Source organism: Anser anser, assembly GCF_964211835.1.
Source record: "Anser anser genome assembly, chromosome: 6".
Taxonomy (NCBI): domain Eukaryota; kingdom Metazoa; phylum Chordata; class Aves; order Anseriformes; family Anatidae; genus Anser; species Anser anser.
The window spans coordinates 16,696,897-16,708,917 of record NC_139726.1 but is presented as its reverse complement, the minus strand read 5'-3'; the positions used below and the strand labels follow the sequence as shown (position 1 = coordinate 16,708,917).

The 12,021-nt window shown below is 43.9% G+C and overlaps 1 protein-coding gene across 4 annotated transcripts in view; it reads left to right on the top strand.

The window, feature by feature from the left end:
• Positions 1-12,021, top strand: part of ZNF148 (zinc finger protein 148) — a 40,713-nt gene that overhangs the window by 4,782 nt on the left and 23,910 nt on the right. The gene's annotated exons all lie outside the window — the stretch shown is intronic.

The window sequence follows — 12,021 nt, the reverse complement described above, 5'->3', positions numbered from 1 at the left end:
AGCTCTTCACCTGGCTCTGCATGCTGGCCTTAGCCCGCCACCGATGCACTCCGCGGGCACGTTAGTACTGTAGTACCTGCGTCTCGTCACCGTCTGTGCAGAAAACTCTAAGGCAGTACTGTCTGATTCTCTCCTTATGACTAGGCTGACGTTGTTGTAAGTGCGGAATTAAACAGTCTGATGATAAAATGAAATCTGTGTGGGAAGACGTTCCAACCTGCAAACAGCACTAGGGTATAATTTATGAACAGCTTATCAAATATAAACTGTCTAGGTCTCTAGCATGGCAAAAAAAAATACCACAAGGTGCCTGTGAAATAGCTGCGAAACAAAATCATTTCTTGATGCAACACGTGATACTACTATTGCATAAAGCTGTTGTGGTATCTGTGTAAATAAACTCAGATATGGGAGCGATAAACAATTTTACAAAAGACTTCAAACTGCAGTCGTGTCCGTAAGCTAAAAAGATGCCCATTCATAAACAGTTTAACAAGTATCTTAGTGGTGTTGTAATAATTTCCCATAAAGTCCGTGCAAACTTTTACTACATATGTACCCCAGCATGGACGTAAAAACCGCTGTTAGCAGCATTTACAGTGCCAGTAACGTCGTGACCAGGTCATGCTACCTTAGTGCAAGAGGTGGAATGACAAATAGTGATGCCGGGTGGGTTTGACATAGCCATATGTTCACTAGCAGTGGTTAAGACAGAAAGGGGAGACAAATGTGTTGTACACTCCCTGAATTTTAACTTCTACGTGGTTGCCTGGAAAATTAGTCAAATTTTTTTTTTGCTTTTATCAGGATTAGGTTTGAATGAAGAAGTTAGTGTTATATTCCTAAAAAGTATGGGTGCATAAGTATGGGTGAACGCATAAAACACTTCTGGCATCTGTTTGTGATGATCTCTGGCCTAAGGCTTTAGTCACCGAGCATGAGAAATGCTCCGCGTAAACTGGAGAGAGTTTTGCCAGCCCCAGCAGCACGCGGCCTGCCTGGCATGCAGCTGGAACCTGTAGCTGTTTCCTGGGAAGGGGCAGAGCACACGGACAATTTCTGCATTCGCCAGCTTTCTGCAGGCTTCCTTTGGTGACGCAAGCTATTTAGCCGGGCTTTCACCGACCGAATCTGAAGTATTACGTCGCAAACATTCTTCAGTTTCGTAAAGGGGAGGAAGAGGGAGCAAAATGGATGTGAAAGCCAAGAAATGAGTGCATTGCACTGGGCTTGATGTCCGTGGATGATGTTTTAGTCTGTAAGCATTATAACAGCATTTCCAGATGCAGCGGATGATTTTGGAGTTTTTCAAATAAAAGTGCTCTGAAGCAAATTACCATCTCTGCTGCTGACCTCCTGAAATACGATTCTCCCCTGGTTTTGACCACATACACAGTGAGTCCTGACATAGGTCGCTGTTATGCGGGTCTGTCAGATGAAATATGTCTGAGGTGGATGACAGTTGTCAGGCTTTTACGTTGGGTCATCTGTAGCGCTGCGCAGTTCTGGACACAACAGGAGCTATAAATAAATGTAAAAAGTCTTTGCGTGTTGTGTCCTAAGTTTCTTTTATCAAAGGGGTTCTTGACTAAAGATTGCTGAGCTCAAGCAGCTCCTTTTTTGCTGAAATAATCTGAAATTAAATTGTCTTAGGGTCAGGAGAATTTTTGTGATGACCACTGCAGACAGCTGGTCAATCCCGAGGACACCACAGTGTGGTGTAACTTACGTTCGAGATGATGGTCACTTGCAGGTCTTCGAGAAGAGCCTGTAGAATATTGGTTTTCAGCTTCTCTTGTGACCTTATAACCACTTTGTTTGGGGGGGCGGGGGGGGGGGTAAAATCTCATGTAAAGGTGCTTTGTGTGAATACAACAACATCGAACAAAAATGAGTAAGTTGCATGGGAGGAAGCCTGCCATCATCCCTCAAGGAAAGCTTTATCAGGCTGCTGTCCTCAGGACCTCCCTCTGGCTCTGGTGAACTCGACAGGTAGACGCTGCTGAGTTTTTGTGTGGGCCAGAAAGAAGACGTGCAAAGTTATGTGGTTGTCTGCTGGGGACCTGGGAAGCTTGGATTGTTTGGGGGTATAAGGGAGTTATGGAAAGCTACTTGGCTTTAATTTTGCTTTTTCCTTTTAGAGGTTATGAAGTTTGCCAGTAATATCTTTTAAGATGACTCATAGCAAATAATTCTGATGTATTTAAAATATATATTTTTGTGAGCACAGGTTATTTATACTTGACATGAAATTAAGGGATTGGGAGGGAATAAAATGTTTATAGGAAAGGAGCATGCAGAGGATGATCATCCAGTTGTCTTAATATATCACTTGAATACGTAGACTAGATGGCAATTTGTAGACAAACCCAGTGAGCTTGTTTTCTTAATCCGACAGGTAAAAGCAGATCAAGCCAACCAGACATGCTCGGGCTTTTCTGGTGCCTGTTAGGAGCCTCTGCTCAGCTCTGTGTCCTCCGTATTGGGTCGAATATAAGGAAGCTTCAAGCAGGAGTTGACTGCACTGTAGAAGGGGAAATTGGCACGAAACCTAATCTCTCAATCCTTTGCGTGACCCTGCAGTTCGCTGCCTAGGGAGCCTTTGTGTCGTCCCCAGCTCGCATTCCTTCTGGGCCACGGGGCAGCGTGGAGCTTCCCACAGCTGTGATGATAATTATGCGTGTATGGCCGCGTGTCCAGAAGGCACGGGATTGCTTGTACTTACACGTGCCAGGTGCCTGAAATTTGCTCGTAAGTCAGGCAGCTCTTCTTTTTCCATCTGCGGTTAGGCACAAGTTGACTTGGGCTTCTCCTGGTGCCGTCGCCCAGTGGGAACCAGTGGGCGCAGGGCTGGAGCCTCTTAGCAGGGTTGCTCAATAAAATAGTGTCTGGAAAGCAGTCCGTGAACACAGGGCATGCTGGGTTTCTCTTTTCCCCAAGTCCTGTAGGAATATTTTCCTTCTTTACGGGTTGGTTTCCTGGTCGTGCAGTAATATGGGATTATATTGAATGTATCCTACTAAGACTTGGCTTCACCGTGGGACTGCTTGACCAGGGCTTCTCAGAAGTTTCAGACCTGCTAGGGATGGCAGCTCTGAATTGTTGGCCTGCGAATTAATGGCATCAAGGACCTTCAAGATTTTTGTTCCTAGTAATTACAGGAGTGTGATAGAAGTCAGTGAGGTTCCCTGCGCATGCAATTTTTGGGGCACTAAGGTGGCATTACCTGGAAGTTTTCTTTGGGGTTGTGGCTGGTCTTGAGAAGCAGACATGCTGCAGAAGCACAGTGCATTTAGGAGTTACCTGATTTGACTTTTTTTTTTTTTTTTTTTTTCCTTTGGAGTGAGGATCAGCCAGACTGAAAAAAAGGCTGACTTACAGTTCTGGTATTTGGTGTAAGCGGGATGGGAATAGTTCTTAGTTGATTCAGTCCGACCACAAATGTTGGTTATCAGGAGGGAGGTGATGGATTTGTTGCAGCAACATGGAAAAAAAAGTCCGGACTGTACAGAAGCGTGCTCTTCAAAACTTCTTTGTTGTCTTGGCAACTTTACATGGTCTGTCACTTGCTTGTGTTCCAGCCGGGGTTTTTAAGAAAGTGCCCTAGTTGTTGCTCACTTTCCTCAATTATGAATTTGTTTCTACAGCTTCCCCTCTGGCTGATTTCCTGCTGCCTATAAATACGGACGTGTGTCAGTTGGTGTACTGACACCTCTCCTTCCCCCTGCTGAAGATGCCTGGTACTCTCCTTACGCCGTTGAAGCAGGGTGTGGGTTAGGCCACAGTCCCCAATTCCTGGGACCCAGATTGGTGCCTTGGTGCCTGCCCCGTAACTGGCTGACTCCTTTGCAAAACAACGATCGATGTTCCTTCACCACTGGTCTGGGGCCTCCCTAATGGTAGCAAGATCCTCTGCTGCTCGCTTTTCCCTCGTGCTACACAGGGAAGGAAGGGCTACCAGCACATACCGACTGAGGCGCTGCTTCCGGTGGTACCGAGACCTTTGCCTCTTTGCTATTTTCATATTCTGATCCCGCTGTCACCTCGGAGGAGTCTGACTGCCCTGTGGAAGTGTCTCCTGTGTTAGGATGAGCAACTGCCACCTGCGGTTCTCTCCTGCTTTCCCTGGGGATTATTACATGGGTTTATTTTTTATACCGGGTTGTGTGTGTTGCCTTGTGTTTACATTAACAGAAGCGAGGTAGGTTAGCTTATTGGAGCTTGAACTAGTTTTGTCTATGCTTTATGTTTTGTTTAGTACCTTGTAGTTGCTGAGCCTATTAGTCTTGTGGAATGGGTCCCAGAAAGGACCTGAATTTTTTGGGGAGGAGTGGAGCTGTCAACCAAGGTGTGCCCGAGCTTTCGGGAGGCCTCTGTCTGATATTTTGTCCCATGCAGATGGCTTTGAAAGATGCCTACTGAAGGTAGCACTGTGGTGTCTGAAAAACAATACAGAGAGCAGAGGATTCGCCTGGTCTGCCCACAGTGCCTCTTTCTGTAAAGGAGGGATTCACTCTCTCATGCTCTTGGCTAATTGGATTTTCTGAGGTTACTGTTCCGTGTGCAGGTGAAAGGTATGGTTAAAAAGCAGCCAAAATGCAATAAATATACATTAAGAATAAAGTTACACTGGCATATTGCACAGCCTCCTCAGCAGGGTTAAATGAGAAAATGCTCCTTGCTGGTGCCGCTGTGTGGAAAGCCAGGCTACAGAGAGCGCAGCATCCCTCACAAGTCCTTTTGAGACATTACACAGAATGCAGCCTTCCCCTGAATAAGTCTACTGTAATGCAGTTAAGGAAAAAATGTGTACTTAGCTCATGCCAATATCCTAGAACTGAAATTGCAGCTTAGGAGAATGGTTCCTGTATTCCAAAACATTCTCCTTGCCCTCACAGTCTGAGAGCCAGTGTTTAAATAATGCCTTCAACCACTTAAGTAAGATGTAGAAATAAATATTGTCTGAGCTCCATGAGATGCTTTGTGTCCGTTATTTGTGTCCTTCTCACCTGTGGTTTAGGTTACTGTTGGTATTTTCCTAAAAGTTTTCCTTATGCTGTCATGTATGTACATGAGGGATGTCCTCCAGATTCTCTTGAGACAGCTTTCCCTGTTAACTTGAAGGTTTTGGGACCAAAACCTTCTTGATTATACTTTCATTAGCATGTTGTTCAATGTTATTTAGTCTACGTGGACTTACTAGGGAATTGGCTTGAATTTTTTCTGTAATTATAATTTTCCTTTAATGCCTGTGGATGACCTTTTAGAAAAGAATGAGAAGATGAAGTAAAGTCATTTCAGGCAAGAAAACGATGCACTTAAAAGAACGTTTCTAGCTATAAGTCAAGCACACAAACGTTAAAATTGCAGCGTTGAGCTTCACCTATGCCACCGTAAGTTTACCATCTTAAGTGTAAGTACACTGCTACGTTACTAATCCAGCAGTAATACTATCTGGTGGCCTTTAGTGGTACAGGAACACAGCGTTTACCCCCGCAGAGTCCCCTACCTTTCTGAATGTACAGGATCCATAGTGCTCGTTGGCTAAGCAGCTGCTCGGTAATTTGTTTTCTGCGCATTGCATAATGCCTCCTCTTACTGTGCTCCGCTTAATCCTGCTCGGAAGGCAGACTGAGTATATTTCTTTGTGAAGGAGAGGTTTGTGAGGCCCTCAGGAACAGCTCCTACTGCTGTCTTCGCACCCAAATCCTAGGTAGGTCAGTGCCCCCGTTGCGGTGATGAGGAAGTGGCAGCGCAGGGAGGGGAAGGTGATGTGCCAAGATGACAGATTTGCCCAACAGCAGCGGCACGGCTGAGAAACGAAGCCAAGCTCTGTTACAACATCGTGGTTGTAACCAGTCGTCCTGTTGTGCTTACCTTTTCTTGATGGCAGCCCTGTGTCTGTGCTCCCAGATTCCTCTGGTGATTTTCCACCGAAGCGGCTCTTCTGGACGAGTTGGAAACACGCTGGCTGTGCCCTCCGAGCAGTGCCTCGGTCCCAGGGGAGGCTAAACCCCACCGGTCTGCCTTCTCGCACTAGTTACCTAAGCCACTGGCGTGGGCTCACCTGTCCCTCTTGCATATGCCACCTTCTTCCCCCAGGAGCTGTGTTGGCCGCAGGAACAAGAGCACCACGAAGTGATTAGTTCACCGTGGTGACCTGTATTGAACGCTGCTTATTCTTACGAGTATTTCAGTGTGCCTCAGGGAAATGAAATGGATACCTCCATTCTTATTTTATGGTTGGGGAACTGATGCCTGGGAGTTAGATCAAGATTTGTGTTTGGTGTGGCTCTCCGCTGAGCTCTGTGAGCTGTAGAATTGCAGAAGACCTCTGTAAGGACCAAGGGTAGGACCCTATTTTGCAAGACAGTGTTGAGTGGTCACGACTTTCTTTTCCTGCTGTCGATGCCTCATTTACACACATTTCAGCCATCACAGCAAATGGAGCAAGGGTTTTATAAACGTTCTCACTACTTTACCTGCTTATATGGAGCAGATTCGTCCAGTGTGCTGAAAAAATGATGCTTTGTAGAAAAATACAAACAATCTTTTAATTAAAAAGAAGAAAAGATATGAAAAAGCCAATAGGCTAGAGAGGCAAATGATGATGAACCTGATGATGAAAAGTACCTGAAGTGTGGCTGTCCCTGGCTTCTGTAAGTTTGCATGCAACTTCTTGTATTCTCCCAGGGCTTGTTGTGTATAATGTTTTAAGGATTTTTAAAAATCAATCTGGAAAGAAACAGCAGAAGTGCTGTTGTACATACATACATATGCAGAGACCTCTGCCATTTGAGCCAGGAGGGTAACTGATAGCAACAGCAGGTTGTCATCTTCTGTAAAATAACACTAGCATGGTGCTAGTGACAAGAAGAGATGCTTCACAGATACTTGCGGATAGTAGAGGGGTGGTGAAACCCAGGAATTTCTCCAAGGAACTTAAGGGCTTGTCAAAAAAAAAAACAAATCACAGTTTTTAAAAAGCAACATATTTTCCTTTTCCGTTTGTTTTCAAGGTGAAATTATACGGGAAGGGCTGAGCCAGTTAGCCTCTGAATGCTGTATGGGGAAGGACCCACTCCCACGCTATTTCGAGCTGCATCTGACAGATTCTTTACAGTACACCAACTCAGTGAGTTAACCTGGCAGAAAATTAGTAACTTTTTTTTTTTTTTTTTGCCAGGCTGGAGGACTTTTAAACGACTGTGTATTTGTATGAGCATTGGGATAGGCACAAAACATAGGGTGGCGTGTCCCAGGAGGAGGGAGCAGAGTTGTCTTTTTCAATGGCAGTTAGCTGTTAGGTTGGCTCAGCTATGTCATACAACTGCACTGTAAAAAAAAAAAAAAAGGCACTATACATTTTCTGAAATACCTCTACAAAAATTCAGCTTTTGAGGTATGCTTGCAATATATACAATTTTACAAAATTTTAACAAGTTGGTATGAAGTTATAAACGAGCACAAGTACTTACAAGGTGCTGGCTAGCCTTTGTTTTGTGTAGGGCTTTCTTTCCTGTGTATAAATTGATCTGAGGATTGAGTTTCATAATGTAAGGGCAGAAATTCTGCTCTTTTGGGTTAACTGCACAGTGGTAGAGATCCAGATATAAATTCTCAAAACTACCAGTTTTCTAGCAGGTTAGGATTAAGTGCCACCAAATCAGTGGCAAACCAGCTTTTTCTCTAGATAAAAGGCAATGCTGCCTATGACTTCTGTAATAGGGAAAGTATGTTTGCTCCACAGGTAACATCCCTGTGGGTGTTGCAGTGGAACTGGGCTTTGCTGACACGGTCTGGAGAGCTTTTGATGTGCCTGCTTGATGTTTGACCGTGGTTATGCTGGGCGTGATCGAATACTGTATTTAGAGTAAGCAAGGTGGCAAGGATTTTCATGCACGGATAATTTTATGCACAATAAGTAGATTTTCGGTGAGTAATCCTGTTGATTGTAATAGGACTATTCACAGCTCAGCGCGAGTGTAAGTCTGGGTGGGATCAGGCCCTGCGCTGGCACGTGTTCAGCAACACGGGGCGTTTGGAAATAGCTGTGCAACAAGTCTTAGGAGTGTTTGTATCGTGTGTTACATTTTAGGATGTGTTAATTTTATGATCTGTGAACCCTTTCACAATGATTTATGTTTGATCACTTTTTCTGTTTTACAAGTCATCGTTTTAATTCATCCTTTCAAATGGTTGCGTGGTAATTTCAAAGTCTTTCAGTTGTGTCTTATTTTCTTAGCAGGGAGAAGGGATCCTAAGTTAATGTTCTTTATTTAGAACCATTAACGAGGGTAGTATTTTTTACTTTCCACGTGTATGTTCAGAATTGAACTTTTCCTATGGTGAAAGCTAGCTGTGTTTCCCTTTCCATTCGACTGCATCTGTACTTTAATAATGCCGCTAAGTATCTTTTCTGAGGTGGAAATCCTCAACATGTTTCATGATCTGATAGGGTTTTGAAATGGCTATTAGGAACCTGTGGAATTCCAATTTCTTCCTTCTTTTGGAGAGCACTGCATTGAGGGCAGTTTTATTAATAGGAATGCTTAACCATAAAATGTGAACTAGGCACGTGTAGTTTTTAATGTGCTATTAAGCCGTGTCGCTATTTCTTTCTTCTTTAGCATTAGGAATTGCAGAATTACGGGTGTCTTTTGTACTGCCTTGAGGATATAGATATACATTGCACGTCTAAATTTAGCATAGCCCGTAGGTATGTCTGCGTGGCAGCTGTACCTCGTTCATTTGCATGTGTACATCGCACTCGGGCTGCAGTTTCCCCATACACTTGTCTCTAATCTAAGCACTGCCTGCAGCAGAAAGAAGCGGCCCCTTTCCCTTCTCCCTGCCTCTTCACTTGCCTGTCTCCTGTGCTCCCTGCCTGCCTACCCCTGTGACCAGGAGGACAGCCGGTGGCTTTGCTGGTGGCCCTTTGTCCAGCGTGACTCGCGGTGGCACGGTAACAGTCGCGCTGCTCAACCCAGCGAAGGCAGCGAGAACACCAGGAGAGGGGCTGGGCACCGGGCTGACTTCTGAGCGAGTTCTGTAGATTCATATACCTTCCATTCATTAAAGTTTACATTTTAGCGCAAACCATTGTAGTTCTGCCGTAAAGGTGAGCTCCAAGAGGCAATAATACATCTAGGCGTTCCCATATATTGCTGGTTTCTGAAGTTTCTTGTATGTACGTTTTGCACTAGTAGCCTTTATCCAGTTTGTTGTTTGGGCTTGTTCTTCCACAGGCTGTTGTGGAAGAAAGGAGGTGGCAGGAATGGGCTCAGATGCGTGTTTGGTAGCTTCAGGTCTTTGTTCATTAGGAAGCTCGCCTTGTCTGACCCTAAGTGAAAGCATACTTCCCAAAATGATGAAATAAGTAATGCCATTGTGCTACTTCCAGCGTAAGGTGACCCTGACAACACTTTCTACCTTGAATTGAGCCCTGTCTCACTTTTTGGGATGGGAATCTTGGAGGTGGATGCTTTCATCAGGACACCGTTGAGTTGCTATGGGCACGCTGGGATCGCTGTTGTGCGTGCTGACCTCTGTGTTCGGGTTGCTGAACCCGGGAAAACAAGGTCAGAGGGAGTCGGTGTCAGTATGTCGTGGTGGTATTTCTCTCTCGAGTCTTTGTTAGAAGCCTTCAGAAGGAGCTACGGTTCAATCCAGAAAAATAATTGAATTTTACCAATTTCTTTTCTTGTCTCCTTCAATCTTCTTTCATTATAGTTTGCTTTGGAAGTACAGGGAGAGAGGGATATATACCAAATCTTGCTTTTTACTGCTTAAAGATACAGAAGTCTTAGAACAGCAGAGACTTTCATGGGAAATTATTTACAAATAGAAAAAATCCATCTTAATGCTTTTGCAGTGTTTTTTTTTTTTTAAAGTAGCTCCTTTAGCTCTATGCAAATAGATATTTAAATGCAGATGATTTTCTATATCTTGTCTATCAGTTTTTAATTGTCCAACGTACTTTTTTCATCTCTCAATCTTTTAAATCCTACCCATAGAAACTTCATCCAGTACTGCACATAAAAATTCATTTCACAGGTGAACCCAAGTAGTATCTCTAGGTGCTTGCTGATCATTAAATAATCCTTTGCTACTTGCTTCAGAAAAGAAGGGAAGAAGGTGGAGTAAAAAGAAGTGGAAAGAAGTGGAAGGTGCCGGAGCGTGCGTGGCACTCCGGTGACTAACAAGTTGTAGCACCTGCCTTCAGGGGGTCTGTTCAGCCTCAGTGCAGAGCAGCCACCATCCCACCAGCCTTTTTATTTTTATTTTTTACCTATTAATGTTTTCTTTTGATTGTATTGTAATTTTTGATTCTGAATTGGAAAGATTGTCACGCTTCTCATTTACCCTGATGCGGTTTAGATGACTGTTTCTTCGATAGGAATATTGTCTTTCCCACTCAGCTCTCCAGCTTGCTGCACCAGGGATCTCTGGAAAAACTGATGTCAGGGGTACTGAAAAGAACAGTTCTGAAGGACTGCCGTAGGCTTTGGCAGGGCAGCGGCTTTTGAAAAGGAGCAATGTTGTTCACTGGCTGTGGATGTTCTGCGAGCAGCTGCTGAGCACTGTGTGAAGAGAGAAGATGCTGAGATGATCTGATAAGACCTTTTCTATGCAGTCCCTCCCTGTCCTCTTTTTTTTTTTTTCCCAAAATGCGTGCATGTGCAGGAAGTTCTGCCTGTAGATGTCTCTTGTGAAATGCTCTGCATAAAGTAAAGGTTTGGAGAACCTCTGCCAAGCAAAATGGGTACTTCAACGCTTTTGTGGATGGCTTTTTTTCTCTTGCTGTATTGAGGAGCTATATATTCAAAGAAAATGCTAAAATTACGCGATTATTTGGCGGAGCTTAATGAAAGTTCTGCAATTCCATGGAAAATATCTCTGCAATAAGGATAACAATGTTTTATGCCAAGGGAAGTACTTGTGTACGTTCCTGTATGCTTTGTGTTATTGTAACTTCGCTCAAGATAATCTCAAAATGAGTTGATCTTTATCTCACAGATGCATCTTGCACTTGAAATATTTATTTAATCATTGCAGGCTTGGTAAAGTGAGCTGGTTTGAATGCTTTTAACTTAAATTTTCTTTATCACACTGTCATTCTTCCAAGAACACTTCTCCTCATCTTCAATGTAAATGATAGGGATTCCTTTTATGTGAGCCAAAAGGTGTCAGATGACAAATTACCCTTGTTTCACTGAGATGGTGGCAATTGGGATACTTCTCATTTGAATTAGTAGCTTATTTGTGTTTGTATTTCTTCTTTTTCAAGCAGTACCTGATGTCATATGGCTTACACCGTGCTTCATCACTTAAGAGTACGCAGCCTAAGAATACACTATGAGTTCTAGTTATTTCTCTCTGAAAAGCCAGATGTTTGAAAGCCTGATTTAGTAAGCAGCACGCTCACTGTACCAGCAGCTGATATGACTCAAGATCATGATTGGAAAACAACCGAGTGCTTTCAGTTGCATGACTCTGCTAAGTCTACTCGGCAGGGTGAGAACGAAAAGTTTCCCTACCCCTGACAATTCAGAGCACTAGTGAGACCACTACATGCCATCCAGTGCTCAACTGTCTTCCAGGTAGCTGCTTTGTCTTGCCAGCTCCCCTATGAATCTGCACGCCGTGAGTCTGCCCATGTCTGTTGGCGAGAGTAGCAGCTCTTCTGCAGCCTTAAACACTCGGTCTCTCTATTTTCATTTGTCTGCTTATCTTCCTGCCAGGAAATAGCTTTGTATCCAGGATTTCCTCAATTCATACCTAACTTCAGGGTGAGACGGCAGTATGCTCCGTGTGGAGCAACCGTTTCCGTGACTGGTTTGAGCAGAGTGATCAGGGCCACTGTGTTATCAGACTTGATACTGTTTTTTTTCCTTAAATCACCTTGAGTTCTTGTATCCTAGTACCTGCACATACCATTCCTCTAAAGAATCTGCACTGAGCTTATGCTGTCACGTTTCTGTAGCATGGAACAAAAGCACAGCAGATGATGGTCTATGT